Consider the following 27,643-nt stretch of genomic DNA (forward strand, 5'->3'; position numbering starts at 1 on the left):
CTGGGGAGAACGTGCAGGAGCTTTACGGTAAGGGGCGCAGAGGCCGCCACTAGGCAGGCGCGTTCAGTGGCGGACCACCCCCTCACACTCCTTCCTCGCCACCTCCCCTCCGCCACCAGGCCGGCCTTCGCTTTGCACACGCGCCTTTTGATGTAGCGTCCAAAAGAGGCAGAGGCGCTTTATCCGCGTGACGCCCCGCGCAGCTTGATGATGACATTTCGGCACCGGGTGGCCGAATAGCGGCTTCCAGCTCAGAGGCGGGCAACACTATGGGTGCCACAGCTGTGTGGCGGGGGACGCGCGTGAGACGGTCCCGCGCCCCGGCCCGGCGGCTTCCCCGAGCCCCTGCCGAGGCCGTCTCCGTTCCTCCGCGAGTCCTGGGACTCGGGCCTGCCCCGGCCACTCTGCCCCAACCAGGCGGGCTTGGGAGGCGAGGGCTCCAGTTGAGTCCTCATGACGCCCTCCTGGGCCATGCCTTTGTGCCACCTTCCCGCGCGGCTCGTACACTCTGTTTCGGTAGGTGCTCGTTGAAAGTTAACATTCGTTGAAGGAATTGAGGGAAGGAGAGCTTCGTGTTGAAGTTGAGCCTTGGGCTCAACAGGTGCTGTGGGAGGATGAGCCAGGTGTGGGTCCCAGCTCGACCCTTCGCACTGGATGCTTGACCTCTCCAAGCCTCGGTTTCCTCATCTGTGATAGGAAGGTGCCTCCCGATTCCCAATTAACAGGACAATTGGGCTGCTGCTGCTGCTCAGGGGAGGTTTTGGCAGTGACAGGATTTACTTGGAATGACTGGCGTAGCCTGAGAGCTGTCGCTCTCGGAGGAAACCCCAAAACGGGTTCCGAAGCAGCTCATGAAGAAAGTGTGTGTTGAAGAGGCGAGATGAAGCGGACGCTCGGTGCATGGCAGAGGGGTGTGATGCGGGAGCGTGGCCATGGCAGGGTCAGAGAATGGGTGAGGGAGACACCGACCTCTCTTGGAAACTCCCGGGTTTGAATTTCCTCTCGGAAATTTCCCGGAAATTCCTCTGGGCCTCAGTCTTTTAATCGCTGTCTATGAAAGCTTCCTCTGAGCAGAGATGCTCTCACTTCAGAGCAGAGAAAACTCTGCACTTAAACAGTTCCCGTTTTGTGCTGCTTTGATCATTTTGGAGTAGTGCACAGTGTTTTCTTGACCAAGTGCGTCAGGACTGAAGTGTTTTAAGTTTTCCTTAACACTAAACTTGGTAGGTTAAGAATGGAAAAAACCTGAGAGGTGTTCTTATTGCCAAGTGGCAGAGATTCCTGTCTCCTTTTACCCCTCCCAACTGCCTACTCGCCCTCCTTACACCCAGCCTCTCTTCCTCCGCATAGACTGCCAGGCGCCACCCCTGTGCCTTTACTTGTGCGGTGGGCAGAGCTGGGCCAGGAAAGCTGTCACTAGCCCACCAGTGGGACTTGGGAGACTTCCTCTCTGCGCAATTTAGGTCTTAGCATTTTTCATTTCTGACCTGGGTGGGCGGAGAGGTAGGAATCTGGAGAGCTGATCCTAGTTTTCCGATGGTTCATTCATTCAAAGGCTCCCTTGGTGGAGCTTGCACTTCCCCTCCATTCATTACGTAGAGGACAGATTTACATAGAGTAAATCTGGCTTTACTTTTAAAAGGCTTTCTCTTTCTTCTCACTAAACAACAAAACCCAATAATATGGAGGGGATTTGCCCTTATCTCTGAGAGATTTGTGAGGTCTTTGTATTTACTAGCTGGGTGGGGGTAAGTGACTTATTCCCTTTCTGCCTCTCCCTCATCTGTACTGACCTGTACTTTCGTTACATCTGCACTTGAAGATGGTTTTTCTATTCTTGTTTGACAAATTTAGCAGCTTAAATCAGTACCCATTTATTATCTCACAGTTATGTAGTCTGAAGTCCAGGCAGGCCCGGCTGCGCATCACAAGGCTGAAATCAAGGTGTTGGCAGCTTTGCTCTTACCTGGAAGCTCTAGGGAAGAAGCTGCTTCCAGGCTTATTTAAGTTGCTGGCAGAATCCAGTTCCTTGGAGTTGTAGAACTAAGGTCTCTGTTTCCTTACTGGCTGTCAGCTGGAGACTAGTCTGTAACTTAAGGTCCACTAACTTAGGACTTTAATTGTATCTGCAGAATGCCTTCATAGCAGTACCTAGATGAGTATTTGACTGAACAACCAGGGGACAGGAATCTTGGGCGGCTGTCTTTAGAATTCTGCCTACCACTGAGGATGAAATGAGGAAATAGATGGAGAGCCCTTAGAGCTCTCCTGCTCCTTAGAGCAGAGTATGTCCTGGCATACAGCAAGTGCTGTACAAGCATTACCAAGGATTCACCACCACAAACTTGGCTCTGAAGCTGGCCACTGTGGGCTGCATGAGAATGGTGTTTCTATAAAACATGGGAATTGCTAGTCAGGCACAGTGACTCATGCCTGCAATCCTAGCATTTTGGGAGGCTGAGGCAGGAGGATTGCTTGAGCCTAGGAGTTCGAGATCAGCCTAGGGAACACAGCAACACCTCATCTCTACACACACACACACACACACACACACACACACACACACACACGCATAATTAGCTGGGCATGGTGGCATGCGCTTGTAGTCCCAGCTACTAAGGAGGCTCAGGTGGGAGGATCACTTCAGCCCAGATTGAGGCTGCAGTAAGCCATGGTCATGCCATTGCATTGCAGCTACTTGGGAGGCTGAGGCAGGAAGATCATGTGAGCCCAGGAGTTTGAGGTTGCAGTGAGCTCTGATCATGCCACGGCATTCTAGCCTGGGTAACAGAACAAGACTCTGTCTCTAAAAAAAATAAAAATAAAAAATAAAACATGGGAATTGGCAGTGCAGTGTGTGTATTGAGTTACACGAATGTTTTCCTGGGCATTGTGAAACTATCTAATATTTTGTTAGGGCCAGGTACAGTGGCGTACACCTGTACTCCCAGCACTTTGGGAGGCTGAGGTGGGAGGATTGCCTGAGGCCAGGAATTCTAGACCAGCCTGGGCAACATAGTGAGACCCCGTCTCTACAAAAACAGAAAATTTGCTGGGTGCGTTGGTGTACACTTGTAATCCTAGCTGCTCAGGGGGCTGAGGTGGGAGGATCACTTGAGCCCAGGAGTTTGAGGTCGCAGTGAGCTATGATTGTGCCACTGCACTCTAGCCTGGGTGACAGAGTGAGACCTTGTCTCTGAAAAATAAAAAGATTCTGTTGTGTTGTAGATGTTGAGATTTCGTCTTTGTTTTTTCCACAGTGGTTTACTAAGAAGGCCATTTTCGACTCTCCACTGGAGGCTGCTACGGCGTTTCCTCACCTGCAGCAGCCCAGCTTTCTACTGGTAAATATCAGCTGCCTGTGTGAGTGTCAGTGTGGCCATAGTTCTATGGCTGAGGGACTTGACTGTTGTTTCTACTGACTTGAAGCTCTCTAGTGGTGTTTTTTTAGGAGCATGTGATGGAAGTAACACCAGACTCAGGGTTAGACTCCTTCAGCTTGACTTTGCCTCCTTATTACACTGAAGGACCTTGGATTTACTCAGCCTCTGAGCTCTGGTTTTCTCATACAAGACTAATTCATTCAAATGTTGTTCTCCTTCCTTCCCAAGGGTATGAGGAGAAAGCGAGAAGGATATACCTCAGAATGTTCATGACCTGTAAATCCTTATGCAGATATGAAGCTGTTCTAGTAATCATAACTATCATTAGTGAAAAATGGAGAGGCACTGGTGTGCTGGGGGCAGCTAGGTTTGCACTTTAAGTATTAAACATGATGCCGACAGCTGGGTGCAGTGACTTTGCCTGTAGTTCCAGCTACTCGGGAGACTGAGGTAGGAGGGTCACTTGAGCCCAGAAGTTTGAGACCAGCCTGAGCAACATAGTGAGACCCTGTTTGTACAAAAAATAAGAAAAGTTAGCCAGGCATGATGGCACATGCCTATAGTCCAAGCTACTTGGGCGGCTGAGGCAGGAAGATCACTTGAGCCCAGGAGGCTGAGGTTGCAGTGAGCCATGATGGAGCCACTGCACTTCAGCCTGGGCCACAGAGCAATACACTGTCTCAGAATAAAACAATTTTCTCTCTCACTCTTTCGTTTTCCCTCAGTCATCCCTGCCCTGATGTGCCTCTTCCTCTCTCCTAACTGCACTCTGGAAAGCACGGCCATGGCTGCAGAGCTGTGTTTGGTCTGGGCCCTGCTCATCTCCCAGGTCCCCACACCTGGCACAGTTCATGCTACAGGTAGACAGGCAATCACAGTATGCAGTGAATGCAATCTGGCTTTACTTTTTTTTGAGACAGAGTCTCACTCTGTCACCCAGGCTGGAGTGCAGTGGCGCAATCTCAGCTCACTGCAACCCCCGCCTTCCGGGTTCAAGTGATCCTCCTGCCTCAGCCTCCTGAGTAGCTGGGATTACAGGCACGCACCACTACACCTGGCTAATTTTTGTGTTTTTTTTTTTTTTAGTAGAGACGGGGTTTCACTGTGTTGGCCAGGCTGGTCTTGAACTCCTGACTTCAAGTGATCCGCCTGACTCGGCCTCCCAGAGTGCTGGGATTACAGGCATGAGCCACCACGCCCAGCCTTGGCTTTACTTGTAAAAGGCCTTTTTACTAAACAACTTTACATCATCAAATAACCCATAACTCGTTTATCACTTAGAAGTTTTTTTTTTATTCTTTATTTTTTATTTTATTTATTTATTTTTTTGAGACGGAGTTTCGCTGTGTCACCCGGGCTGGAGTGCCGTGGTGAGATCTCTGCTCACTGCAAGCTCCGCCTCCCAAGTTCACGCCATTCTTCTGCCCCAGCCTCCCGAGTAGCTGGGACTACAGGCACCCGCCACCACACCCGTCTAATTTTTTTGTATTCTTAGTAGAGACGGGGTTTCACCGTGTTAGCCAGGATGGTCTCAATCTCCTGACCTTGTGATCTGCCCACCTCGGTCTCCCAAAGTGCTGGGATTACAGGCATGAGCCACTGTGCCTGGCCCTGGAAAGGAGGGATTCTGAAAAGAGAAAAGAGGGAACTTTCTAGGGGGCAGAAATACTCTATATTGACTGTGGTGCTGGTTACACAGGTGTAGACATTTGTTAAACCTCAAACTGTACACTTAGATCTATGCCTTTTATATGTAACTGTGTTTTTTTTTTTTTTTTTTTTTATTTAAAAAGCTCTCTGTTCCATCGCAGCCCATAGTAAATTGAACTTGGCTGATGAGGGCTGGATCCAGGGTCTGTAGTGAGATACATCTGGAGCCCCAGTCACCCTGGGACAGGCCTTGGAGGAGCTGCTCTCCCTTCCCTTCCCCCATCCCTCTGCTGAGACTCACTCGCAGGGATGGTGCCGAAAGAGGTGGGTCCGTCTGCTTAAAGTACTGATTTGCTTTCTTTCATCTCTGCACCCTGGAAAACATACATCCTGCATAGAAAATGCCATCTCACACTTTGTAGCACATTGTAGTCACATCCAGTAGGTTTGCTGTAGGCAGAGCATACCTGCTGCTGTGATGAGATACAGGGCGTTTTATTGTTTAATTTTTCCTCAGTAACCAACACGCTCAATTTCCCAGCCAAGGAGAGCTTAGATCAAATCTCAGCATAGGTGCTAATATACTTCACAGTTTAACACACAAAGCCCATGTAACAAACCTGCACACCATGCACAGTTACTCCAGAACTTAAAAGTTAAAGAAAAAAAATTTAGATAGATTTTTAAAAAAGATAATTTGTTTCAAAATTCAAATATGAATCAAATATAATATTGTCTATGTGTATATTTGCCTGTATAAATAATACTCTGATTGTGTTAAAAAAAAAAAAGCTCTTCTGGTGACTCACTGTCAAACCACCTAGCGGTTCTGCAGCCGCTGAAGGAGCCTGACTTCTCCCTTGGTCTTGGCAGTACCGCTCTATGAGGCCAAGGCAAGTCTGTGGAGAGGGCGCTGGAAGCAGATCCTTTTTTTTTTTTTTTTTTTTTTTTTGAGATGGAGTCTCGCTCTGTCACCCAGGCTGGAGTGCTGGAGTGCTGGAGTGCTGGAGTGCTGGAGTGCTGGAGTGCAGTGGTGCGATCTCAGCTCACTGCAAGCTCCGCCTCCTGGGTTCACATCATTCTCCTGCCTCAGCCTCTCCGAGTAGCTGGGATTACAGGCGCCCGCCACCACGCCCGGCTAATTTTTTTTATATTTTTAGTAGCGATGGGGTTTCACCATGGTCTCGATCTCCTGACCTCGTGATCCGCCTGCCTCGGCCTCCCAAAGTGCTGGGATTACAAGCGTGAGCCACCGCGCCCGGCCATGATCCTTTTAAGTAAAGGCTGCACCGTGCCATGGGCCTCTCCAGCTGCACTGCATTATGGCCTGCCCTCCTCCCTAACGCAAAGCCAGTCACACTCAACCACACAAGTGTCGATGGTGAGCAAGCTACAAATCTTAAGAACAGCAGTTATTTAACCCTCCTTGCATTTTTTAGAAAAGACCAAGAAGATGCCAAAATTCAGTTAACATACAGATTTGTTAAAACTCTGTCTCAAAAAAAAAAAATTATGTATTTGTATGTCCCCATGGAGTTAAGTGGTAGTTTAAATGCGTGTTGTGAAAAGTAGTTTCTCAGAATTCTATTAAGCAATGAAAAACAAGATCCAGTCATGCAAGTGTTATAAAAAATACCGTGTACAGATTGGTACATCACATAGGGTTTGGTACATATCTAAATTCATGCTTCTATTTCACTGTTATTTGAAACAGTTTTATATAATGTTAAACAGGGAAATTACAATTTAATGTCATGGGGGTAGGGGCAATGCATGGAAAATTCTTTTTTTTTTTTTCTTTGAGACAGTGTCTTGCTCTGTCACCAGGCTGGAGTGCAGTGGCGCAATCTCGGCTCACTGCAACCTCCACCTCCCGGGTTCAAGTGATTCTCCTGCCTCAGCCTCGCGAGTAGCTGGGACTATAGGTGCCTGCCCCCACGCCCAGCTGATTTTTGTATTTTTAGTAGAGACAGCATTTCACCATGATGGCCAGGATGGCCTCGATCTCTTGACCTCGTGATCCACCCGCCTTGGCCTCCCAAAGTGCTGGGATTACAGGTGTGAGCCACCGTGCCCGGCCTAAAAATTTTAAGTATTTGTTTCACATTCACCACCTTAAAAAAAACTAGTTATTTGTCACTGAAAGTTGAAATCGCGTTTTCAAGTACATTTGATGCTAATGCTGTCATCACTTGCACTTTGATTCACTAATAACACATCTAAGTAGTTTAATAGTTTTGTTATCTGGCCGGGCACGGTGGCTCACACCTGTAATCCCAGCACTTTGGGAGGCCGAGGCAGGCTGATCACTTGAGGCCAGGAGTTCAAGACCAGCCTGGCCAACATGGTGGGACCCTGTCTCTACTAGAAATACAAAAATTAGCCAGACATGGTGGTACGTACTTGTAATCCCAGCTACTTGGGAGGCTGAGGCAGGAGAATTGCTTGAACCCAGGCGGCGGAGGTTCCACCGGAGATCACATGAGACTCTGTCTCAAAAAAAAAAAAAAAAAAAAAGTTTTGTTATCTATTTGGAAAATGTTTTGGAGTTGTGAATTGTTTCTCCTCTTTTTCTTCTAGAGTTAAACAAATCCAAGCGCCTTTGTTGTGGTGTGGAGAAAAGTGTCACAATTTTATATTTATCTTACCTTCCCAACTCTCTCTGGAGGTACTTTGAAAATAATTGAGTCCAAACAGAAGTACCAAATGATCTATGAACTCTATGCTTAGTAAATCTGTTAAACCTGAATAACTTAAAAATTAATGTGCATTTTTTATAGAAAATTTGATTTTAATTTAGAATTGTGTCTTTTAGTGTAATTTTCATAGGGACTTCTAATTTTTCTCCACTTTTCTAATCAATGTTGGCTATACTTTTTTTTTAACGGAATGAATTTCAAGACATAATAATCAGAAAAGTTTTAGTTTTACTTTTCTTTTACAGTGTGGACTTTTGTTATTTGGAGAGTGGTGCAATAAATCATAAGCTCAGATAATTAAACACTATTTTGAATCTTAACAAGAGGCTTTTTTGTGTTAAGAAGATATCAGCCTACGTACAGTGAATTGAAGAAGCTTCAGCATTATCAGAGTTTTTGCACATTTTAGCTCAATAAAGTCTGAATTAACTGTTCCAGATTTTATCTGTATTTGGAAATATAATTTTGTAAAATCAATGTGTTGCCTTTTTGATACAATAGATCATGTTACGTTTTAATAAAACAAGAAGCACTTTTATCTTCTGTTTTTCAGGGAAGGGATGAACATTTAATTGTTTGTTTACATTTTGTTATCCCTGTTATGCAATGCTCATTTTATGTTGCTTTATAAGTAGGTTTACATGTACCAGAATAAGTATCTGCTCATGTAATCTACCTGTGACTGTTTTACTATCCCCTCCAGTCACTTCAGAGTATGCTGAAATTGGCCGGGCGTGGTGGCTCACGCCTGTAATCCCAGCACTTTGGGAGGCTGAGGTGGGAGGATCACGAGGTCAGGAGTTTGAGACCAGCTTGACCAACATGGTGAAACCCCGTCTCTACTAAAAATATTTTTAAAAATTAACCTGGTGTGGTGGCGGGCACCTGTAGTCCCAGTTACTCAAGAGGCTGAGGCAGGAGAATCGCTTGAACCCAGGAGGTGGAGGTTGCAGTGAGCCGAGATCATGCCATTGCACTCCAGCCTGGGCGACAGAGCGAGACTCCGTCTCAAAAAAAAAAAAAAAAAAGATTATGCTGAAATTTACCACTATTGGTATGAATGATCCGTATTCACCAAGCATATCTGAACATGCAAATGTTTAAGAAATAAGCATAATAAGGATATAGCTTGGGTTAATAGGATTCTCATAGCTTTTTTCCCCTCTGAAACATAAGTAATGATTTTAATGTATTTATTATGAATATACTCATTTAAAAAGGACTTTAAGAAGTTGTGCTTTGGGAGGCAGAGGCAGGTGGATCACAAGGTCAGGAGTTCGAGACTAGCCTGGCCAAGATGGTGAAACCCCATCTCTACTAACAATACAAAAATTAGCCGGGCGCAGTGGCGGGCGCCTGTAATCCCAGCTACTCTGGAGGCTGAGGCAGGAGAATCGGTTGAACCCAGGAGGCGGAGGTTGCAGTGAACTGAGATCGCACCACTGCACTCTAGCCTGGGTGACAGAGCAAGACTCCATCTCAAAAAATAAAAAAAAGAAGTTGTGGATGTGAATAATACATTTCTCTAATAAAAATTTAAATTGTATAATAGTTTAATAAAGTATTCACATTCATTGATTTTTTTTTTTTTTTTTTTTTTTTTTTTTTTAAAGACAGAGTTCTGCTCTGTCACCCAGGCTGGATTTCAATGGCATGCGATCTTGGCTCACTGCAACCTCTGCCTCCTGGGTTCAACAGTCCTCCCACCTTAGACTCCCAACTAGCTGGGACCACAGGCACGTGGGTTACCATGCTGGGATTACAGGCATGAGTCACTGCGCCTGGCCTCAGTTATCCTTTCTATTACATCCTATGATGTTTTCATTGCCTACAAGACATAAATTTCTTCTTAATAATTGTCAATCTGGCCAGGTGCAGTGGCTCATGCCTGTAATCCCAGCACTTTGGGAGGCCAGGGCAGGCACATCACCTGAGGTCAGGGGTTCGAGACCAGCCTGGCCAACATGGCAAAACCCCCCTCTCTACTAAAAATACAAAAATTAGCCAGGTGTGGTGGCGTGTGCCTGTAATCCCCGCTACTTGGGAGGCCGAGGCAGGAGAATCACTTGAACCCAGGAGTCAGAGATTGCAGTGAGCCGAGATCGTGCCACTGCACTCCAGCCTGGGCAACAGAGTGAGACTCTGTCTCAAAATAATAATAATAATAATAATAGTCAATCTGGTTAAAGAGTTAACAATGATCTATTAATGCTTTGGGAAAATAATTTGGGTTGCCTTTGAAGGCCAGGGTTCCTAGTTCATTCAAAAATATTTATTTAATTTATAGCATGTGCCAAGCATTTTTAGCTTCCCAGTATACAGCTGTGAACCAATCAGATAAGGCCTTAACCATTTTCGGCATTCTGTCTAGTTGGGGTGGGATGGAGGCTTAATTAAGATAGAGATATAGAAAAATATACATCTATATAATATAAGTATGGAGTTGAGAGGAAGCAACTAACAATATGTTAGAGATGTTAGAAGTAATATTTTGCAGGCTTGTAACCTCTATTTGACTTTTAAGTTTGGGTAGTATTAATAGTTGAAGATAGTGTAAAAAAGCCTTAATTTTTCACTTTCCTTGCTGGTAAAGGTATGTTTATTTAGACTGTTCATTTATTTATTTATTTGAGATGAGTCTCACTCTGTCACCCAGGCTGGAGTGCAGTGGTGCAATCTCGGCTCACTGCAAGCTCCGCCTCCTGGGTTCATGCCATTCTCCTGCCTTAGCCTCCCGAGTAGCTGGGACCACAGGCTCCTGCCACCACACCTGGGCAATTTTTTTTTGTTTTTTTATTTTTATTTTTTGTATTTTTAGTAGAGACGGGGTTTCACCATGTTAGCCAGGATGGTCTCGATCTCTTGACCTCGTGATCTGCCCGCCTCGGCCTCCCAAAGTGCTAGGATTACAGGCGTGAGCCACTGTGCCTGGCCTAGACTATCCATTTACAGTAGTGTTTAACATGGCGGAGTATGGTGGCTCCCACCTGTAATCCCAGGAGACTGAGGTGGGCAGATCACTTGAGGTCAGGAGTTCAAGACCAGCCTGGCCAACATGGTGAAACTCAGTCTGTGCCAAAAATACAAAAGTTAGCTGGGTGTGGCGGCAGGCGCCTGTAGTCCTGGCTACTCAGGAGGCTGAGGTAGGAGAATCACTTGAACTCAGGAGGCAGAGGTTGCAGTGAGCCGAGATTGTGCCACTGCGCTCTAGCCTGGGCAACAGAGTGAGACTCTGTCTCAAATAAATAATAAATAAATACATACATAAATAAAAAAAAGTAGCATTTAACACAACAATCCTGTGAAAACGATTTTATTACATATTCACAAGCAAATTAGCTGTTCACTCTTTCTTGTATTTTACAATTTAGCACAATTTTAGGCCTCAGTCTTCTCTTCAAATCACTGGTGTTTTAAATTTGGCAAAGAATAGGAAGTTACTTTTGACTTATGGAGTGATTATATTATTACTTTAAAAATGTGTTAATATTTTAGGACGGTTTGGAGCCTCTATCTTTTTTTGAGTTAATATTTCAATTCTCATTACTTATTCTAACAGCTTCTAAGTGAAAATAGTATTTAGGCAATTAAATCAGCATATGTTTTCAGGAATTTTCTTTCATTTTTAAGTTTTGTCATCGTTGAGGTTAATTTTTTAACCTGTCGTTCAGCTATGATATATATAAACAGTTTGTGAAGTGAAATAGTCTTAAGTATGATGTGCGATGCACCTACAAATAAATGAAAATGGCGTGCACCCTGTCTCTTTACTATGGGAACTGTACTGGAAGATTTATGAAAGCATGTGAAATTGCACCTAAAATTGTGTTATTAGTGACTATAAGCAGCAGTGCTAAATTTTTTTATTGTACTTGATGAATGAATGCATTTAGTCTAATCACAGTTACTTTGGTTTAAATACATTTGTCTTTAGGGTTTGTATTAGTTTTCACACTGCTATAAAGACCCCAGACTGGGTAATTTATAAAGAAAAGCAATTTAATTGACTCACAGTTCCACAGGGCTGGGGAGGCCTCAGAAAACTTACAGTCATGGTGGAAGAAGAGGCACATCTTACCTGGTGGCAGACGAGAGAGAATGAATGAGCTAAGGGAGAAGAGCCCCTTATAAAACCATCAGATCTTGTGAGAACTCACTATTATGAGAACAGTATGGGGGAAATACCCCCATAATCTAATCACCTCCCACCAGGTCGTGCTCTCAACACATGGGGATTATATGGATTACAACTGGAGATGAGATTTGGGTGAGGACAGAGCCAAACCATATCAGGGTTTTATATTTCATTTCATTTCATTTTATATTTTATTTTATTTATTTTATTTTATTTTATATTTTATTTTTTGAGACAGAGTCTTGCTGGAGTACAGTGGCACAATCTCGGCTCACTGCAAGCTCCGCCTCCCAGATTCACGCCATTCTCCTGCCTCAGCCTCCCAAGTAGCTGGGACTACAGGCGCCCGCCACCATCCCTGGCTAATTTTTTGTATTTTTAGTGGAGACGGGGTTTCACCATGTTAGCTAGGATGGTCTCGATCTCCTGACCTCGTGATCTGCCCGCCTTGGCCTCCCAAAGTGCTGGGCCCATATCAGGGTTTTAAGAAATGTGTTTGTAATTTGTACTCTTGGCAGGGTATTCTTGGGCTGCAGGGGTTGTTGTCAATGTGTGATTTGTGTTTTTATTTTATAGAATAATGTGATGTACCAATTTTTATAAATGATAGATAATTCTAATAACTGTATATTTGACAACCTATTAAAATATTTTGCATTTGAACTTCTTTCATTAATTGTAACATGCTAACAAACTGATAGTGGTTTAAAAATAACTCATTCATTGAACAACAACCACAAAAGAAAAAAGGTTAAAAGTAAACATTTTTATGGGAAATCTCTTATCCAAAATTCTTCAAAGATTTTACCTTATTTAGTGACTAGTTTTGTATTTTTGCATGAGGAATAAATATGTCTCTGGAAGGAAAAAAAAACTATTGCTATTAATAGTTATATGAACCTTCTAGAACCTAATCCGACACCAGACAACTGAGGCTAAAGAAACACTAGATTGCAGCCCCAGTGGCCAGACATGAATATAAGAAGGAAAACAGGCTGGGTGTGGTGGCTCACACCTGTAATCCCAACATATATATGTATATATTGCGGTGGCTCACGCCTGTAATCCCAGAACTTTGGGAGGCCGAGGTGGGCAGATCACGAGATCAGGAGATTGAGACCGTCCTGGCTAACACGGTGAAACCCCGTCTCTACTAAAAATACAAAAAAAAAATTAGCCTGGCATGGTGGCAGGCGCCTGTAGTCCCAGTTACTCAGGAGGCTGAGGCAGGAGAATGGCATGAACCCAAGAGGCGGAGCTTGCAGTGAGCTGAGATTGCACCACTGCACTCCAGCCTGTGCAACAGAGCAAGACTCCATCTCAAAATAAATAAATAAATAAATAAATAAATACATACATACATACATACATACATACATACATACATACATAAATAAGAGTTTAGTCCTCACATACCTTTTTTTTTTACATCAATCCCCAAATAGTTTTTTTTCCCACAAAGCATACTGGACCAATAGTACAGAAATGATTTGTCAACTTCCAACTTTGTCCAGCTAGAAAAACACTAGAAGCCAGTTAAAATGTTTGAGCAAGAAAGGACAAATGCTCTGTTTCTTCCCCAAACAAATTGCAAATAGGAGAAAAGGAGGGAGAAAGAGCCTATAGATTAAAAGAGATTTAGGAAGTGTGCTATCCAAATGCCAGGTACAGACTTTGTTTTGGCTCCTATGAAACAAGTCAACTTTTTTTTTTTTTTTTTTTTTTTTTTTTTTTTTTTTTTTTGAGACGGAGTCTTGCTCTGTTGCTTAGGCTGGAGTGCAGTAGTGTGACCTTGGCTCACTGCAACCTCTGCCTCCTGGGCTCAAGCTATTCTCCTCCTTCATTCTCCTGGGCAGCTGGAATTATAGGCACCCACCACCACGCCTGGATAATTTTTGTATTTTTAGTAGAGATAGGGTTTTACCGTGTTGGCCAGGCTGGTCTTGAACTCCTGACCTCGTGACCCACCCGCCTCGGCCTCCCAAAGTGCTGGGACTACAGGCATGAGCCACTGCACCCACCCAAAACAAGTCAACTTTTTAAATGAAGAAATTTAAACAAACACTGAATATTTGATGATTTTGAAAAATTACTGTTATTTTTTCAATGTCATATTATTATGGCTATGTTTTTAAAGAAAACGCTTATCTTCTTGAGGTATACTGAAATATTTAAAAATGAGATAACAGATGTCTGGCATTTCCAAAATAATCCTTTTTCAGAAAAGGGATAAGAGTGAAATATGACTGATTATGAGTTGGTAATTGTTGGAACTTGGGGTTCATTTTTCTAGACTCTACTTTTTAATGTATTTGAAACTTTATTACTAATTACTATTACTTTCTTTAATACTGATTACACAAATAAAAAAATCAACAAATGAAAAATTCAAGACACCCCCAAAAAGGAACAATGACATTTTCATACATGGTATCATCTACTATTTCAATAATATCTAAATAGAGGACAGTTGAGGGTGTGACATGGAATACTGGGGTAGAATTTTTTTTGAAACGGAGTCTCGCTCTGTTGTCCAGGCTAGAGTGCAGTGGTGCAATCTTGGCTCACTGCAATCTCCGCCTCCCGGGCTCAAAAGGCTGAGACAGGCAAATCACTTGAGGCCAGGAGTTCAAGACAAGCCTGGCCAACATGGCGAAACCTCGTCTCTACTAAAAATAAAAAAAATAAGTCAGGCATGGTGGCACATACCTGTAGTTCCAGCTACTTCGGAGGCTGAGGCATGAAGATTGCTTCAGCCTGGGAGGCAGAGGCTGTAGTAAGCCGAGATTGTGCCACTGTACTCCAGCCTGGGTGACAGAGTGAGACTCTGTCCCCCCACCCCCCAAAAAAAGTCTATTGTGATTCTTGTCATTGTCTTACTGTTAAAATGTTTACCTAAGTCTTTCTTTCAAATGGGGTGCTAGAGAACACTTCAGGAAAAATGAGAAACAATTAAAATTCTCCATGCCAAACTTATTTATTTATTTATTTGAGACGGAGTTTCTCTCCTGTTCCCCAGGTTGGAGTGCAACGGCGAGATCTTGGCTCACTGCAACCTCCGCCTCCCAGGTTCAAGCAATTCTCCTGCCTTAGCCTCCCAAGTAGCTGGGATTACAGGGGCCTGCCACCACGCCCGGCCAATTTTTTTTTTTTTTTTTTTTTTTTTTTTGAGACAGAGTCTCGCTCTGTCACCAAGCTGGAGTGCAGTGGTGTGATCTTGGCTCACTGCAACCTCCGCCTCCCGGGTTCCAGTGAATCTCCTGCCTCAGCCTCCTGAGTAGCTGGGATTACAGGCATACACCACCACGACCAGCTAATTTTTGTATTTTTAGTAGTGACGGGGTTTCACCATGTTGGCCAGGATGGTCTCGATCAGACCTCGTGATCCATCCGCCTCGGCCTTCCAAAGTGCTGGGATTACAGGTGTGAGCCACTGTGCCGGCCTTTCTTTTGAGATGGTTTCACTCTTGTTGCCCAGGCTGGAGTGCAATGGCGTGATCTTGGCTCACCACAACCTCTGCCTCCTGGGTTCAAGCAATTCTCTTGCCTCAGCCTCCCGAGTAGCTGGGATTACAGGCATGCACCACCAGGCCCAGCTAATTTTGTACTTTTAGTAGAGACGGGGTTTCTCCATGTTGGTCAGGCTGGTCGTGAACTCCCAACCTCAATTGATCCGCCCCCCCTTTGCCTCCTAAAATGCTGGGATTCCAGGTGTGAGCCACCGCACCTAGCCTTTTTTTTTTTTTTTTTTTGTATTTTTAGTAGAGACGAGTTTCACCATGTTGGCCAGGCTTGTCTCGAGCTCCTGACCTAAGCCTCCCAAAGTGCTGGGATTACAGGTGTGAGCCATTGCACCTGGCTGCCAAACTTTATTTTTAAAAACATTTAAGGCTGGGCATGGTGGCTTACCCCTGTAATCCCAGCACCTTGAGAGGCCAAGGCAGGAGGATAGTTTGAGACCAGGAGTTCGAGGTCAGCTGGGGTAACATAGTGAGACCCCATCCCAATTAAAAAAAAATATATATATATATATATATATATATATAAAATATTAAAATAGGCCGGGTGCGGTGGCTCACACCTATAATCTCAGCACTTTGGGAGGTTGAGGTGGGCAGAACACCTGAGGTCAGGCGTTTGAGATCAGCCTGTGCAACATGGCGAAACCCAGTGTCTACTAAAAGTACAAAAATTAGCTGGGTGTGGTGGCATGAGTCTGTATTCACAGCTACTTGGGAGGCTGAGGCAGGAAAATTGTTTGAACCAGGAGGTGGAGGATGCAGTGAGCTGAGATTACGCCACTGCGCTCCAGCCTGGGCAACAGAATGAGACTCTGTCTCAAAAAAATAAAAAATAAAAGAAATAAAAATTAAAATCATTTAAAGTTCATTTCTTTAGAATACTTCTCTCAAATTATAAGTGTAATATTTTAAGCATCGCTAAGTTAAAGTTACAATACAATAAAAAAGAATTACTGTAGCAGGAAAAAAATAAACCATGAGGGAAGTAGGGGGACTATCAAATGGATATTAATTCATAACAGCATGGATTTTTAAAGTTTTTTCCTTTTTTTTTTTTTTTTTTTTTGTGACAGGCTCTTGCTCTGTCACCCAGGCTGGAGTGCAGTGGCACGATCATGGCTCACTGCAGCCTCAACCTCCTGGGCTCAAGTGATTCTCCCACCTCAACCCCTTGAGTAACTGGGACCACAGGTGCGTGCTACCATGTCAAAATCATTTTTGTGTGTGTGTGTGTTTTTTGTAGAGATGGGGTTTTGCTATGATGCCCAGGCTGGTCTCAAACTCCTGGGCTCAGCGATCCTCTGCCCTTGGCCTCCCAAAGTGCTGGGATTATAGGTGTGAGCCACTGCGCCTGGCCTTTTCCTTAATATTAAATGAAGTATTATTTTTATTACAAACCAATTATTTGGAGAAACCCCGTCTCTACTTAAAATACAAAATTAGCTGGGCATGGTGGCACATGCCTGTAATCCCAGCTACTAGGGAGGCTGAGGCAGGAGAATCGCTTGAACCCGGGAGGCGGAGGTTGTGGTGAGCTGAGATGGCGCCATTGCACTCCAGCCTGGGCAACAAGAGCAAAACTCCGTCTCAAAAAAACAAACAAACAACCAAACAAACAAACCAATTAGTACTAAAATGCTATTGAAGAAAGAACCTGTAAAATCTTATCAACTGAGGATCTAGCAGTACTAAAAAATATCACCATTCAATCAGGACAATTAGCAATTCTATATTATATTTAGGGAAGTTTTCTAAATAATCCATTGCAAAGTGAACAATTGAGGATTAACAGTCTTTGAAGAAAAATAATTAAAAAGGCAAAGTTCCAAGGTGAACGAAGAACTGATGCAGAGGAAACAGACATCAGAGAGCATAAGAAAACTTTAAAAAATTCCAGGGAGTGTTGTCAGAAAGGGAAAGAGGTGTTTCCTCACCTCACCAGCTACACAATCATAAAGCAGTGTAGCCTTCATGAGGGAAATATTTCAACCCAAGAATTCCATACTCAGTCAAATCAACTACCAGAACACTGAGGGCACAATGAGACATTGCCAGACATTCAATAACTTGAAAACATTACCATCCTCAATCCCTATAGGGGAAAAAAGAAATGTTACACAATCAAGCATGTATGGGTATACATAATATGTATGTATGTATAATATATCCACATACATATAGATATTCCCACTGCCCACGAAAAGACTAGCAAATCATCAGAAGAGTAATCCAAAAAGCCTGCTGTGAACATAAAACAGTGGCAGCTGACTATGATCTAGAAGCAGCAAAGGAAGTTAGGGAGAAAAATAAGAGGAGGGCTGAGCGCAGTGGCTCACGCCTGTAGTAGTCCCAGCACTTTGGGAGGCCAAGGTGGGTGGATCCTCTGAGGTCAGGGGTTTGAGACCAGCCTGGCCAACATGGTGAAACCCCATCTCTACCAAAAATAAAAATATTTTCTCTACCAAAAAATAAAAATAAAAAATTAGCTGGGTGTGGTGGCGGGCACCTGTAATCCCAGCTACTCAGGAGGCTGAGGCAGGAGAATCGCTTGAACCCGGGAGGCGGAGGTTGCAGTGAGCCAAGATCGTGCCATTGCACTCCAGCCTGGGCGACAGAGCAAGACACCGTCTCAAAAAAAAAAAAGTAGGAGGAACTCTTCAGTACCCAAGCCTGCACAGCTCTCCTGCAAAGGCAGCGGGGCATCTATCTGCTTTCTCTCTGGGTCCAGTCACACCACGACTTGGCTTTGCAGGGAATAAAATGTGCATTACCATATTATTATAAATGCTATTTACTGGTTTTCAATTCTTATAACCAACTTAGACAGAACAAAGAAAACTTCATTATAGTCACAGAACATAAACATTATAAATTTTGACAACACAAAACTGATATACTCCTAATTCTCAACTGAAAATAAATTTTAAAGTGGCAGCCACAGATATAAAGGAAATTAATTAAAATACGATTTCATGTTAATAAGCTAGAAAGTATTGATAAAATTGATGGTATTTCTAAGAGACTATAATGACAAAATCAGCAAAAGAAAATCTAAATAGAATACTAATTTTGGAAAATATTTGGAAAGAAGTCTAACAATATCCCCCACTGAAAAGCACTGTATTTGCATAGTTTTATAAATGAATACTTTGAAACTTTGCTCTCTAAAATATTTTTTTTTTGTTTTCTTTTTTTTTTTTTTTTGAGATGGAGTCTCGCTCTGTCGCCCAGGCTGGGTATAGTGGCGTGATCTCGGCTCACTGCAAGCTCCACCTCCTGGGCTCACGCCATTCTCCTGCCTCAGCCTCCAGAGTAGCTGGGACTTCAGGCGTCCGCCACCACGCCCAGCTAACTTTTTTGTATTTTTTAGCAGAGACGGGGTTTCCCTGTGTTAGCCAGGATGGTCTCGATCCCCTGACCTCGTGATCCACCCGCCTTGGCCTCCCAATGTGCTGGGATTACAGGTGTGAGCCACTGTGCCTGGCCCTGTAACATATTCTTGAACACAAGACTGCAAGCTTTATAGTTTTTCCTAAAACTTGATCATAACTCTGATACTACAGTATTCCAAGGGTAATATACAAAAGTTAAGACCACAGACTACAGACTACTCCTCATTTGGGAATATCGTTTAAAAAAATAATAAAACATGAATACAAAAGGCTCAACTGTGCAGGTAGAGAATAAAATGCCATGGCTAAGTGTTTTATTCTGGGACTGCTTGAATGATTCGATAGTATTGGTATATTAATCTAAACAAGAAAAATAGTCAAAGACGAAAATCACGATGGTCTTGAATAGCCATATTTCAATATTAATTTCTCATTTAAAGTCTTAGACTTTTAGACTGATAAGAGTTTTTTTAATGTTTTAAAAAATATGACTGGGTGCAGTGGCTCATGCCTGTAATCCCAGTACTTTGGGAGGCCAAGGCGGGTGGATCACATGAGGTCAGGAGTTCGAGACCAGCCTGACCAGCATGGAGAAACCCCACCTCTACTAAAAATACAAAATTTAGCTGGGCGTGGTGGTGCATGCCTGTAATCCCAGTTACTCAGGAGGCTGAGGCAGGAGAATCGCTTGAACCCAGGAGATGTGGATTGTGGTGAGCCGAGATCGTGCCACTGCACTCCAGCCTGGGTGACAAGAGTGAAACTCTGTCTCAAAAAAAAAAAAAAAAAACAAACTTTCAAATTAACATTCAATTTTAATGGAAAACGTCTAGAATATACCTTAAAATAAAAAACAAGTAAAACAATTTATAGTAACCAGGAGGAAGGCGGCTTTCACTTTTCATGGCATACCCTCCTATAATGTTTGAATTTATTAGTTTTGAGCATCCTTTTTTTTTTTTTTGAGACAGGGTCTTGCTCTGTCACCCAGGCTGGAGTGCAGTGGCGTGAACGTGGCTCACCGCAGCCTCGACCTCCTGGGCTGGGAGCACAGGCACACCACAGCCATGCCTGGTTAATTTTTTAGTTTTTATTTTTAGTAGAGGTGGGCTCTCATTATGTTGCCCAAGCTGGTCTTGAACTCCTGGGCTCAAGTGATCCTCCAACCTTGGCCTTCCAAAATGCTGGGATTACAGGTGTGAGCCACCTCACCCAGCAATAACTGTCTTGTAACACAAACAGGTGGATTGGCGCTGTCATCAATAATAATTGTGAGTAATTAGCTCATCAGGTCCTAGGATGACTTTGGGGCAGCAGTTGGTGCAACTTCTGGTAACTTCTGTCATCAAACTCTGGTTATGTGGATGTCTCTGAGTCATATCAATGTAGTAGCCTCTTCTGAGTAGGAATGGTGTTTGTATGTCTCTGGGTCTGAATCCCTCGTGAAACTATAAGCTCCTTGAGGGCAGGTATTATTTCTCATTGCTCTTAGCAAGTCACCTGTTGTTTGGCATACCCAATTCTCCTTCTCTGGAGACTGTCCTTTACTTTCTGCATCCACATAGCTATAGTAGGAGCCACCATATTTGTGCAACGTGGCCCTACCAATGGCTGCTGTTGACTGGACTAGAGATAGAGCCCATCTTAAGCTAAGCCACTGAAAGCCTCATGGCCCCACTCATGGATGTTGTTGATTGGACTGTGGGTAGGGTCCAACCCAAGCTGGACCAATGGAGCTCTTCCTCAAGATTTTGGAATTAAGTTTAAGAGAAGGGATCCTACTGACCCAGCTTGAGTATTTAGAGGAGCTGTTGACACCATTATTTTTCCTGTGAACAGGGAACTAGTTAACGAAGGGAAGTGGTGCTCATAGAGGAGAAAAAAGGATGAAGGACACAGAAAAAATACATCTTAGATTTCCTGGCATGTCTCAGTTCCTGTTTCCAGGCCTGTAGGGAAAAGAAAGAGAGATCAGACTGTTACTGTGTCTATGTAGAAAAGGAAGACATAAGAAACTCCATTTTGATCTGTACTAAGAAAAATTGTTTTGCCTTGAGATACTGTTAATCTGTAACTTTAGCCCCAGCCCTGTGCTCACACAAACATGTGCTGTATGGAATCAAGGTTTAAGGGATCTAGGGCTCTGCAGGATGTGCCTCATTAACAATATGTTTGCAGGCAGTATGCTTGGTAAAAGTCATCGCCATTCTCCATTCTCGATTAACCAGGGACACAATGCACTGTGGAAAGCCGGAGGGACCTCTGCCCAAGAAAGCGGGGTATCATCCAAGGTTTCCCCCAACTGAGACAGCCTGAGATATGGCCTCGTGGGAAGGGAAAGACCTGAGCGTCCCCTAGCCCGACACCCATAAAGGGTCTGTGCTGAGGAGTATTAGTAAAAGAGGAAGGCCTCTTGCGGTTGAGATAAGAGGAAGGCCTCTGTCTCTTGCATATCCCTGGGAATGGAATGTCTTGGTGTAAAACCCCATCGTACATTCATTCTATTCTGAGATAGGAGAAAACCGCCCGGTGGCTCGAGGCAAAATATGCTGGCGGCAATGCTGCTCTGTTACTCTTTGCTACACTGAGATGTTTGGGTGGAGAGAAGCATAAATCTGGCCTATGTGCACATCCAGGCACCATACCTTCCCTTGAACTTATTTATGACACAGATTCCTTTGCTCACATGTTTTCCTGCTGACCTTCTCCCCACTATCACCCTGTTCTCCTGCCACATTCCCCTTGCCGAGATAGTGAAAATAGTAATCGATAAATACTGAGGGAACTCAGAGACCAGGGCCAGTGCGGGGCCTCCATATGCTGAGCGCCGATCCCCTGGGCTCACTGTTCTTTCTCTATCCTTTGTCTCTCTGTCTTATTTCTTTTCTCAGTCTCTCGTCCCACCTGACGAGAAATACCCACAGGTGTGGAGGGGCTGGCCCTCTTCACAGGCCCCTCTCAAAACCTGGCTGCATCAGATCTCCCCTCACCCCTTCACTGCTTGAGTTAATTTGAGTGAGTCTGTTACTTTCAGCCAAAAGTATCCCAAGGAATTTAGAGCCTGAGAGATGTCCAATGTCACACTGCAGGCCAATGAAGAACTATCCTCTTTCTGCTGACTCTCAAATGCAAAGTTCTTTGGGGCAAGAAAGAAACAAGGAAGAAAAACATCACTCACATCTGTTGAAGACTTACTATGTGCTAGGTACTTTGGAATGTCATTTATTTAATGTTTACCATGCCAGAAGGTAGATTTTATTCTATTAGTTTACAGATAAGGAAACTGAGGCTCAGATATGTTGAATAACTTGTTTAGAGAAGAAATGGGGATTGTATTTAATTATTTTAACAAATTCCATGATTGTCAGGTACCTCCTGTTGCTTTTTTTTTTTTTTTTTTTTTTTTTGAGACAGAGTCTTGCACTGTTGCCCGGGCTGGAGTGCAGTGGCACAATCTTGGCTCACTGCAACCTCTGCCTCCCGAGTTCAAGTGATTCTCCTGACCCAGACTCCTGAGTAGCTGGGATTACAGGCATGCGCCACCATACTTTGCTAATTTTGTATTTTTAGTAGAGATGGGGTTTCACCACGTTGGTCAGGCTGGTCTTGAACTCCTGACCTCAGGTGATCCACCCGCCTTGGCCCCCCAAAGTGCTGGGATTACAGGCGTGAGCCACTGCACCCGGCCCATATTGCCTCTTAAAAGGTGTGCTATCAGCATGCGGCTGTTGAAAGATAATGAGGTAGCCAGTGAGGACCCTAGGAGGAAGGTAACTAGTACGTTGGCAGTCAGCCTCTTGAAATCTTGCAGAGTACAGACAGAACCAAGAGTTGAGACATTGTGGGCGGCAAGCCACCCAAGCGCCGAGGCAAGAGACCGAGGACACGAGCTGTTCCAGTATAATAAAATATAAAACAAGAATAGTTATACCAGATATAGATCTTAGATATGATTATATATGAATATCATTCATCATTAGTTGGTAGTAATTACTCTTTTATAATAATCCCCGCTCTATAATCATAACCTAGGCAAAACCAGGCCATACAGAGATAGGAGCTGAGGGGACATAGTGAGGTGTGACCAGAAGACAAGAGTGCGAGCCTTCTGTTATGCCCAGACAGGGCCACCAGAAGGGCTCTTTGGTCTAGCAGTGACGCCAGCATCTGGGAAGATGCCCGTTGCCAGACGGACCGTGCTCTAGCGGTAGCGAAAAGCGTCCAGCAACAACACCCGCTACTTAGCAGACCGGGAAAGGGAGTCTCCTTTTCCCCGGGGGAGTTTAGAGAAGACTCTGCTCCTCCACCTCTTGTGGAGGGCCTGACATGAGTCAGGCTTGCCCGCAGTTATCCAGAGGCCTAACCGTCTCCGTGTGATGCTGTGCTTCAGTGGTCACGCTCCTAGTCTGCCTTCATGTTCCATCCTGTACACCTGGCTCTGCCTTCTAGATAGCAGTAGCAAATTAGTGAAAGTACTAATAGTCTCTGATATGCAGAAATAATGGCGTAAGCTGTCTTTCTCTCTCTGTCTCCTCTCCCTCTCTGCCTCGGCTGCCGGGCAGGGAAGGGCCCCCTGTCCAGTGGACACATGACCCACGTGACCTTAACTGTCATTGGAGAGGACTCACACTCTGTACCCTGCCCCTTTTGCTTTGTATCCAATAAATAACAGCACAGCCAGACATCTGTGGCCTCTACCACTCTCCGCGTCTTGGTCGTAGCGGTCCCCCAGGCCCAGCTGTCTTTTGTTTTATCTCTTTGTCTTGTGTCTTTATTTCTACAATCTCTCGTCTCTGCACACAGGGAGAAAAACCCACTGACCGTGTGGGGCTGCACCCTGCATCTGGCACTCCGACGTGGGGCTCTCCCTCGCTGTGTGAAGTTGCAATCTGAGTGTGGGATTCAGCGGAGGAGTTCAACGAGAGATTCCTGAGGACTACGGTCAGTAAGCTTGTGGTAAGCTAGAGCACTCAGAGTATTCCGGGGACACCATGGGACAAGCCAGTACTAAGTAATCAGACTCGGTTAGAGTCACAGGCTCCCTTGAAGCCTGGTGTCTTTCCTACAAATCGGACTCCGGGAGAGTCACAGGCCCCCTTGAAGCCTGGTCCCTTTCCTACAAGTCAGTTTCAGGTAGAGTCACAGGCTCCCTTGAAGCCTGGTCCCTTTCCTACAAATCAGACTCCGTTAGAGTCACAGGCTCCCTTGAAGCCTGGTCCCTTTCCTGTCAATCAGACTCAGAGTCACAGGCTCCCTTGAAGCCTGGATCCCTTCCTATAAATTGGACTCGGGTAGAGTCACAGGCCCCCTTGAAGCCTGGTCCCTTTCCTACAAATCAGAATCATGGAGAGTCACAGGCTCCCTTGAAGCCTGGTCCCTTTGCTGCCGATCGGACTCGGTTAGAGTCACAGGCTCCCTTGAAGCCTGGTCCATTTCCTACAAATCAGACTCAGGTAGAGTCACAGGCTCCCTTGAAGCCTGGTCCCTTTCCTACAAATCAGACTCGGTTAGAGTCACAGGCTCCCTTGAAGCCTGGTCCCTTTCCTACAAATCAGACTCCGTTAGAGTCACAGGCTCCCTTGAAGCCTGGTCCCTTTCCTGTCAATCAGACTCAGAGTCACAGGCTCCCTTGAAGCCTGGATCCCTTCCTATAAATTGGACTCGGTTAGAGTCACAGGCTCCCTTGAAGCCTGGTCCCTTTCCTACAAATCAGACTCAGGTAGAGTCACAGGCTCCCTTGAAGCCTGGATCCTTTCCTACAAATCGGACTCGGTTAGAGTCACAGGCTCCACTGAAGCCTGGTCCCTTTCCTACAAATCGGACTCAGGTAGAGTCAAAGGCTCCCTTGAAGCCTGGATCCTTTCCTACAAATCGGACCCGGGTAGAGTCACAGGCTCCCTCGAAACCTGGTCCCTTTCCTGCCAATCGGATGTGGTTAGAGTCACAGGCTCCCGTGAAGCCTTGTCCGTTTCCTACAAGGCAGACTCGGTTAGAGTCACGGGTCACCTTGAAGCCTGGTCCCTTTCCTGCAAATCAGACTCAGGTAGAGTCACAGGCCTCCTTAAAGCCTGGATCCTTTCTTACAAATCAAACTCAGAGTCACAGGCTCCCCTGAAGCCTGGTCCCTTTCCTACACGGACTTGGTTAGAGTCACAGGCTCCCTTGAAGCCTGGTCCCTTTCCTACAAATCAGACTCGGTTAGAGTCACAGGCTCCCTTGAAGCCTGGTCCCTTTCCTACAAATCAGACTCGGTTAGAGTCACAGGCTCCCTTGAAGCCTGGTCCCTTTCCTGCCAATCGGATTCAGTTACAGTCACAGGCTCCCTTGAAGCCTGGATCCTTTCTTATAAATCGGACTGGGGTAGAGTCACAGGCTCCCTTGAAGCCCGGTCCCTTTCCTACAAATCGGACTCAGAGTCACAGGCTCCCTTGAAGCCTCGTCCCCTTCCCACTAATCGGACTTGGGTAGAGTCACAGGCTCCCATGAAGCCTGGTCCCTTTCCTCCTACTCAGACTCGGCTAGAGTCACAGGCTCCCTTGAAGCCTGGTCCGCAGTTGCCGTGGCAGCCTGGTTTTCAAGCCCATGAAAGATCTGCTTAGCAGGTAATCTGGTCTGAAGCTGGCTTTCAGGTTTTCAACTCTCCTTCTTTTCAAAATTCTACCCCTTTTTCTGCTGCTTGTCTGGTCACAACTGTTGTTGCTAATACGACCATTGCCGCTCATAAGCAACAAATTACATACATCCCTGAAAATGACACTCCTCTTATGAGGGCTATAGCTCAGGCAAGGGAATACGGGGATCTCAAAGCCTGGCAATTTCCTGTAATTTTACAACCTCCAGTACCTGCCACCGCAGCAGCACAAAATCACTCACAGCCCATTGTTGATCTTGCTCAGCAGGCGGCTGATGTCATGGCACCTTCACGCTCTGTATTAATATCTTGTTTTTCTGCTTTACAACAAACAGTCACCGCAACTGGCTTTGTTATCGCCCCAGAAAAAATTCAGTCTTCTTCCCCTTATCACTATTTAGGAATGCAGCTAGAGGACAAGGTCATTAAGCCTCAAAAAGTTCGACTCAGACGAGTCTCCTTAAAAACTCTAAATGATTTCCAAAAATTACTTGGAGATATTAATTGGATTCGTCCCTCCCTAGGTATTCCTACTTACGCTGTGTCTAATCTTTTTGCAACATTACGGGGCAATCCTGATTTACGCAGTAAAAGGTCTTTGACTCCTGAGGTGGATTCTGAATTACGACTTACAGAAAAATGCATTCAACAGTCTCAGGTTACCAGAGTGAATCCACATTTACCTTTTGAAATACTAATTTTTCCCACTGAACATTCACCAACAGGACTCATTATTCAGGGACATAATTTAATTGAATGGTGCTTTCTTCCTCACAACTCTTTACGGACACTATTTATCTAGATCAAATTTCTACCTTAATTGGTCAGGCTCATTCTCGTCTCCTTCGTCTTTTGGGAACAGAGCCCCAAAAAATCATTGTTCCCCTTACCCGATTACAAGTTCAACAGGCTTTTGCTACTTGCATCGCTTGGCAAGTGCATTTGGCAGGTTTCCCGGGAATAATTGATAGTCACTATCCTAATGTAAAATTATTTCAGTTCCTTAAACTCACTTCTTGGATTTTACCTAACATTACTAGAAACACCCCATTACCTGAAGCTGTCACTGTTTTCACTGATGCCTCCTCTAATGGCCGAGCAGCATATACAGGACCAAGAGAACGTGTTCTTAACACAGGAGCTATTTCAGCACAACGAGCTGAGCTGCTTGCTGTTATGGCTGTCCTTGAAGATTTTCCTGAACCAGTTAATATTGTCTCTGACTCAGCATATGTAGTACATGTTGCTCGCAACATTGAAACTGCCTTAATCAAATTTCTGCCTGATGATAACCTATTCTTTCTTTTTCAAAAGTTTCAGTCTGTGCTCAGAGCAAGATCTTCTCCTTTCTACATTACTCACATTCGGGCCCACACACCCCTCCCCGGACCCCTCTTGGCAGCAAATGCCAGAGCTGACACATTAGTTACTCCCGTTTTTACAGATGCAGAAAATTTTCATGTTTTAACTCATGTCAATGCTGCCGGACTCCGAAAAAAGTTCCCTCTTACATGTAAACAAACTAAAACCATTATATGTCATTGTCCTACTTGTCAAGTGTTAATTTTACAGCCAGTCTTCAGGAGTTAACCCTAGAGGACTTTCACAGAATGCTCTCTGGCAAATGGATGTGACTCATTATCCTGCTTTTGGCAAGCTTTCTTTTATACATGTAACTATTGATACCTTTTCTCATTTTATTTGGGCCACTTGTCAAACAGGAGAAAGTACAGCTCACGTTAAACCACATATGCTTTCCTGTTTCTCGGTTATGGGCTGTCCCGAGAAACTAAAAACTGATAATGGCCCAGGCTACACTAGTGCTACTTTTAAAAAGTTTACTCAGACATGGGCAATTACTCACACAACTGGCATCCCCTATAACTCTCAAGGACAGGCTTTGGTTGAACGAGCCAATAAAACATTCAAAGATCAACTTCGAAAATAGAATACTAAATCAAAGGGAGATGCTGCTACTCCTCATGCCCAATTAAATCTGGCACTTTTTACACTAAATTTCTTAAATCTAACAAGAAATCACCCTTTTACAGTGGCAGAGCAACACTTCACTAGAAATAAATTTGATCCACAAAAAGGAATGCGGGTACGGTGGAAGGATGCAAAAACTAACACATGGGAATTAGGCACGGTCATAACTTGGGGTAAGGGTTTTGCTTGTGTTTCCCCAGGAAAAGGACTACAGCCCATGTGGGTCCCCTCCTGACAATTAAA

General features: G+C 44.6%; 1 long non-coding RNA gene across 1 annotated transcript; it reads left to right on the forward strand.

Moving 5' to 3' along the window:
- The first annotated feature begins 101 nt into the window (after positions 1–101).
- LOC115835987 lies at positions 102–27,643 on the forward strand. The gene is made up of 4 exons (XR_004030967.1): positions 102–516; positions 3,261–3,344; positions 23,584–23,736; positions 27,601–27,643. It is a non-coding gene; the product is annotated as an uncharacterized LOC115835987 (long non-coding RNA).

Source organism: Nomascus leucogenys, chromosome 7b (assembly GCF_006542625.1).
Source record: "Nomascus leucogenys isolate Asia chromosome 7b, Asia_NLE_v1, whole genome shotgun sequence".
NCBI lineage: Eukaryota > Metazoa > Chordata > Mammalia > Primates > Hylobatidae > Nomascus > Nomascus leucogenys.